At 44.1% G+C, this 7,500-nt stretch overlaps 1 protein-coding gene across 5 annotated transcripts in view; it reads left to right on the top strand.

Annotated features, from left to right (window-relative positions):
* LOC135216988 (uncharacterized) overlaps positions 1–7,500 on the top strand; it is a 358,855-nt gene that overhangs the window by 303,489 nt on the left and 47,866 nt on the right. The gene's annotated exons all lie outside the window — the stretch shown is intronic.

Genomic DNA, 7,500 nt, shown 5'->3' with positions numbered 1-7,500 from the left:
CATTAGGATTTACTAGCGCCAAGCTGGAAACCGGTAGAATTAAAATTAAACTTGTGCGATCCAGGGACTATTGGCATCTATACCAGGTCATGGGGCATGTATACCCAGAATGCCCTCGGCGTCGTGTGACTGACCCACCAGTTATCTTTCTACCGCTTTTAAGATAGGACGTGTTCTCTGTCTATCTGTTTAAAGCTGGTTTTAGTTTGCCCGTTTTTATCCATTTCACTTTCTTTCTTATTAATTCTCTTTTTCTGAGTGTGCTCAGTGTGGGTGTGAGCTGTAAGAGTGTGTAAGTGGTGAGATGGAATATTTTGTACCGCCATCGGGATCTTCTTCTGTTTCGAAGACAAGACAAAGGAAATGCCCTGGAGTCAGTGGCTTTCCGCGTTCAAGATTCCTAACTTCAGTGTCGACGGATCCTCATCCAACGTGTAGTAGGTGCAGGGAAAATGTATGTACAATTACTAGTCCTTTTTCTGTTTGTCGTGGTTGGTCAGTGGAACAGTGGAGGAAGTGTTATGAGAAAGGCCAGTAAAAAAGAAAGGAGTTGACGCCATCTTTGGATGACCAAGCGTTGCCGGCTTCTTTTGTATTGGCAATACACCAGACTGCTCCATATGTTTCGCCACCTGCCTTTGATTTGTCCCATACCCCTTCGGTTTCTCCCAGTGGTTCGTTTTTAGAAACGCCAAGAGGGCTTTTGGGTAATTTGAATCATAATATTTATGCTCCGTTGTTCCCAGCAGGGAGGGGGGGAGCATCGCCATCTTTGTTCCAGATGCCTGCTCCCGACTCGAACAGGATGGAAGGTACATTGGCGGCGCTAGGCCTTCCAGGCGTACCAACCTTGGAAGGTTTGCTGTTGCATTATATGACGTCATGGTTCCAGCAGAATCCGGCAGCGCTGAATATTCCTCATCCCCCGGGCTTGCACTTTATGGGAAATAATGTTGCGGCTACGCCAACAACTTCATTGGTTACGGCGATGCAGAACGTTGGGGGTGGTTTTGCTGCAAACACAGGGATGCCAGCAGCAGCAGCCCAGTCTCTCCCTACAAGATTGGTGACGTCACAACCGACGTCACACACCGACATGGCAGACAAGAGTCCGAACGAGCAAGCGAGTAGGCGGCCGATGGGATAACGGCTGACACGGAGTTGCCAGAAAAGACTATAAAGAGTCAAAGAAAATCTACAGTGTCGGCGAAATCGGCGTTGGGGGCAAAAAGTGCAGCAAAGGATAGAGCACAGATACCGGTTTCGCCTGTAAGACCGTTTAAAATATGGAGAAAAGATGATAAGGCTCCTATTAAAAGGTCGAAAAATAGCAAGTTGTCAACCTCGTCTGATACGTTGGTGGAAACGCGTTGTCCGCCTAGATGAAGGATCAAGGCTGAATTCTCCGACGGTTGTTGGAGATGATATTAATCGTCATGGAGAGGAAGTGAGCTCGGTTTTGAGAGAGCCTTCATCTTGGAGGTATGTGCAAGATTCTCACTCTAGATCCGCAAGCAGAGAAGGAGTGAGGCGGTCTCATTCTCCTGCGGACTGTTCGGGATCGAGCCGTCGGCGGTCAGCAGAGATCAAAGAAGCCGCGGCCATTGGGGCAGACGGCCACGAAGCACCTGGACGTTTGTCAGGGGATAGGAGTGAGACAGCGTCTCCTGTGGCTGAGCACAGTATGCTAGAACCGGAGGAAGGAGAGAACCAAGAGTTTCTGGCTTCGTATGCCGAGGTGATTGATTTGATTCGTCAATTCAATAACCTTTTGGAGAGAACAGAAACACCTGCCAGTATGCTTCCTCTGGGGAATGACATGGCGTTTGATGCGAAAAAGGATACCAAGGTGTCGTATGAATTGCCTTGTTCAAATCATGCGGAGTCTGTTTTACAACACGTAAACGCACAGATTGCAGGAAGGGATAATTCCTTAAGATCAAATAGATCGTTTAAGTTTATCCCTCCTCCAATGACGAAACATAGAGAATATTATACGACACCGACGGTTCCTTTACTGTCTTGACAAATTAACCCAAATGTGGTAAGGTTAAGGCCTCAATTAACCTTAGATCAAGTGAAAATGGAATTCCCTTCTATGACTTGCCAAGAGGCTGCTACGTTAGAAGCAACAGCTTCTTGGCTGGATCTTTGGTTGACAGCAGTTGCGAAGATTGCATCCTCAGAAGTGACATGGAAGACAGTGGATGAATCAATGTTCATTAGATTACTACAATCAGGTGCCAAAGCAATTGCGTACTTGACAAATTTAAGTGCCAATGTTTGGGCAAATATCCTGTTAATGAGGAGGGATGCAGCTTTGGCTAGACTAAGTCGCAATGTTGATTTAAATTCCCTGCTCGCAATGAGGAATGGGAATATCTTAGTCGCAATTGCTGTTGCCAAAGGCCATACTAGAAGAGGCTATAGATAGAAGAAGGATGGACACTAACGATAGATTGGTACACCAGGCAGTTAGGAAAACATCTAGCAGTCAGGCTAATCCTATGGAGGTAAGGCAGCAGCAAATACCTCGGAAGAAGCCAGTTAGGGGTAACATCCCTAATAGAGCAACAAGACCCTCTTCCCCAAAGAAGTTAACTCATCGGTCCTTTCACAATAGAAATAACAGAGGAAAGGGGATTAGGGGAAGAGGAAGGGGCTCAAGACGATAGGATAGGCGCCTCTCATCACTCATCCACACCAGTGGGGGGTTGCCTGGGAAATCACTGGAAGGAGTGGCAGGAACTGGGAGCAGAGCAGTGGGTGGTGGAGGTTCTCAGAGTCGGGTATTTGATTCCGTTCGAAGTATCCCCACCCTGACAGAACAGCCATTGCCTCACCTCGCTTATGCTCAAGAACCTCAGAAGACTTTTATTCTGCAAGAGGAAGTGAAGAAGATGATGGATAAAGGGGCTGTGAAACAAGTATCCATTCCGTCAAAGGGGTTTTACAGCAGGATTTTCCTTGTACCCAAAGCCAGTGGGGACTGGAGGACAGTAATAGACCTGTCAACTTTGAATCTGTTTATAAGGAAAACCAGATTCAAAATGGAAACTCCAAAGACACCTCTACAAGCAGTCAGGATCAAGGACTTTATCCTGACAATCGACTTGAAAGACGCATACTTTCAGATCCCAGTCCATCAGTCTTCCAGGAAATTTATCTGCTTCAGTCTTGCAGAGAAAGTTTTCGAGTTCAAAGTTCTGTGCTTCGGACTGACAACATCTCCTCAAGTTTTTACAAGTGTTCACTCTCGTGTCGACATGGGTGCATGCTCAGGGGATCAGGCTAATAAGATATCTAGACCATTGGCTGGTGATAGCAAAGTCCAGAGAGAAATTACTCAGGGACAGGGCGACCCTTCTACGGTTTTGTCACAGCTTAGGCATTGTGATAAACCGGAGAAGTTGCAGTTGGATCCAAGTCAACGGCTGGTGTATCTGGGAATGGTTATAGACACAATAAAAGCCAAAGTATTCCCAACAGACCAGAGAGTAGAGAAATGCAAACAAGTGGTGAATGCCTTTCTGGAAAAACAAACACAGCCAGCAAAACAGTGGCAGGTAGTACTGGGAGTTCTAACTTCCTTGGAGAAGCTAGTACCACAAGGGAGGTTACACCTTCAATCTCTACAATGGAGGATGAAGGAGTTCTGGTCACCAATAGTAGATCACCCATACGAGCAGATTTCCTTGTTGGCAGAAGTGAGGAAAGACTTGCTGTGGTGGGTGAAGGACAGCAATCTGACAGTGGGTGTTCCCCTTCAGCAATCCTCCCCGGATCTCCTGCTGTTCTCAGATGCGTCACTAGAAGGTTGGGGAGCGCATATGGAGGAGCTGATGGTTTAAGCAAAATGGAGCGGCAAGGTTTTGATGTTAGACAATACCACAGTAGTAGCTTACATAAACAAGCAAGGAGGTCTAGTGTCTCGACAGTTACATGTGATGACAGTTCAACTTCATCAGTGGGCTGTAGAGAACATAGTAGACATCAGGGCCAGATATATTCCGGGAAAAAGAAACATAGTGGCCGACAAGTTGAGCTGCAGGGATCAGATCCTGGAAATGGAGTGGCCCTTGCACCAACAAGTAGTGGACAGAATGCTCATGTTGTGGGAAAGGCCGATCATAGACCTTTTCGCAACCAGGTACAACAAAAAGTTGGGAGTGTATTGTTCGGTAGTCCCGGACGTAGAGGCAGTAGCAGAAGATGCGCTACAACACCCATGGGACAATCTGGACGTCTACGCATTTCCTCCATTTTGTCTAATCCGTCAGGTTCTGAACAGGGGAATGCGGTCTCAGAACCTCAGAATGACTCTGGTAGCTCCGTTATGGCCAAAGGCAGAATGGTTTCCGGACCTCTTGGAACTCCTGATAGACGTGCTGAGAGAGTTACCCTCATGGAACAACCTGCTATGTCAGCTGCACGTGGAGAGGTACCACCGGTCGGTGAAGTCCCGATCACTTCACGGGTGGAGACTGTCAAGTATCTCTTGTGAGCGAGAGGATTTTGGCAAAAAGCAGCAGTGCAGATGGCAGGAAATATCAGAAAGTCATCGGCAGCAGTATACCAAGGAAAATGGTCAGCATACTGTGATTGGTGTCGTAGAGGGAACTTGTCTCCACTCGGTACCACTATTCAACAATTAGCAGACTTTCTGATATATCTCAGGACAGAAAGGCATATGTCTGTGTCTGCAGTGAAGGGGGTACAGGGCTGCTCTAGCCTCGGTCTTACGCATGAAAGGCGTGGACATTTCATCTTCATGGGAGTTGGCCATGTTGATGAAGAGCATTGAGCAGTCATGTTCACCAAAGGAACTGAAAGTCCCAGATTGGGATTTGCCCATGGGTACTGAGTAGTCTGACAAAACCCCCCTACGAACCACTAAGGCAGTCCACAGATAGGAGCCTTCCTTGCAACTTTAAGGAGGATTGGTATGCAGGACTGCTGCAACCAAAAATGACCCCCCCTCCATCCCAAGCATCTGAAGCATACACAGAACCAACACCTTGGGGATCGGGTCTCTTCAAGATTGACTTTGCACACCCCCCCCCCCCCCCCCCCCCCAGCAAGCAAGGTAACTTGCACCAACAATTGCAATAAGCTGCTCAATATGCAATTGACAGAACACCAATATCAGTACGTATATATTTCATTGATGGCTCAGTTGATCTCAACATTTCAGCAGCAGCAGCAGTTGCAGTATATTTAGCCTCATTCGTTGGAGGCTTTCCAACGACGCCTCCACCCTTCAGAGCGAGTTAGTAGTAATTGCAAAACCTTTGGAAGACTTACAGCATAAACTAGGAAACACAATGATTCACACTGGCTCCAAAGACGCCATTCAAGGCATAAGCAAGGGAAAATATTAAACTCATTGCAAGTACTATCTGGGCAATCAACTCTCTTCACCAAAACAGAAGCAGACTAATAACACTAAACTTGATCCCAATTCACGTGGGGATCTGTGGAAATGGAAATGCCCTTGCAAAAAGCGGTCTGCAGTGCAGCAGCATAAGCATTAAACTGGAACCACCATTAACCTTTGAAAACCAACGCAGTAGCAACTGTCAAAAAGGCCTCCCTCTAAGGTTCAAGAACTGCCAGATGGTATTTAGAAACCACCAATCTACAACCGTATAACATATCCAGAGAAACACCATGCACATTAGCTGTTATTATTCGTAGATTAAGATTTGGATATCTGTGCAAACTGGCAAAGGGTAGAGCACAATAAATATGTATGAAGTTAATGCGAAATTGTTGCCGAAGAGCTATTAGAACACGATTTACTAGAATGCCCAGAAACTAGACAGTTAAGAGAAAACTACGAAGAGAAGAGAATAGCCACGAAACTATCGTAGCACATCAGGATTTAACTGGTTTTCTGTCTTCTTAACCACCACTAAGGTAGGAAACAAGAAAATGACTCAACTACTGCTTTGAGAATGGTCAGGACTTCGTGGAATCTGTCCATGATGAGAAATACTACTGTCAAATGCTCTGAAACACCTGTGGAATCCTCATCTCCAACTGCCATTTTTGTTTCAAAAACTTCTCCCATCACACCCTAAACAAAAAAAAAAAACAAAAAAAAACAAAAAAAAATTCTCCCCCCATACTCCTTACCTTTTTACCTTTCTCTCTCTCTCTCTCTCTCTCTCTCTCTCTCTCTCTCTCTCTCTCTCTCTCTCTCTCTCTCTCTCTCTCTCTCTCTCTCTCTCTATACTAAAAATTTTCCTTTACTCCATTGATCTCCTCTTAACCTGGTCAGGTAACGGTAATTTGCGTTACCTATTAAGGTTACAATGATTTTATAACATGTTTTCCACTAAGTTGTAAAGACAATTAGGGTTTGTCTTTTTGGTTTCAAGAACCCTTAATGCTACTCAGGTGTTTAAATCAAACAAAGAATGAAAAAAATATTTTTACTAAATATCTCAAAAAAATAAATATGATTTTCTCATCACTTAAAGTAAAAAAACTTCCAGAAATTCACAGAATTCAAATATTTACAAAATCTTCACATGACTTCATCCACCTGGTGGTGTCTTGAGCAAAGGAGTAAATCATTCAGAAAAGTTGTATAAAAATATAAATAATGACAATTACGCTATAATCAATTATATAAAAACTGTGACTTTCACTATACTGACGTACAACGGACGGGTGGGTCATAAATGACAGTATACTCGTGAAAAACGTTTTGTGGCGTCGAGGTGAACAGAGCAGCAGCTAGAGAATGTCCGACATCTGCAAGAGCGCATGCTCAGCTGTCGATTCACGGGCTAACTTTTTTACTAATGGGAAACCCAATTGCGCAGTTCTTAAAAAACATGTTTTTGCGCAGCTTCATGGTTATTTATGCCCAGCGTTACCTCTCCAGGGTTAATGAAAGATAAATGCTTATTTTCTATCGAGTAAATGAAGTGTGGCATGATAACTCCGCAGATATTTTCAACTTTCCATCTTTTTCTCCTACGTTGAATGTTTTATTTCTCCTTACTCGCTATCTGACTCAAAGTACTCACTATTGCTCTTTCTTTCTTTCCTACTGATACGGATACCTTTGGGTTAAAAGAGGTTTGCAACTTTGCATGTTAATCCTTTCATTTCACTCATATCCTGTAATTCACCTTCTCATAAAAAAATTACTTCTCGGGTGCTCTGTGAGCATGAACCCATGCTGACATAAAGCCAGCTCAATCAAAAAAACTAAAGCAGCAAATTGTAAGCCAGTAGTCACTTGAAAATCCCAGATTGGTGAAAAAGCTGTCGTGACGGAAAACAATAAATATAAAGTAGAAATTTCTGTATTCTTCACCGAAGATTGACTCGTGAGAATCAGAAAAAAAATCTGACGATATGAAGATTCCCGCAAAATACTAATTGATGCCACTAAATCAGTTGTTTTAATGAATGTATGTATATACATATATAGTATTGAGTATAATATTTTGTATGTGAAATTCTTATTAAAAATCCTTGAAA

Source organism: Macrobrachium nipponense, chromosome 7, assembly GCF_015104395.2.
Source record: "Macrobrachium nipponense isolate FS-2020 chromosome 7, ASM1510439v2, whole genome shotgun sequence".
NCBI lineage: Eukaryota > Metazoa > Arthropoda > Malacostraca > Decapoda > Palaemonidae > Macrobrachium > Macrobrachium nipponense.
This window is presented reverse-complemented; position numbering and strand designations above follow the sequence as displayed.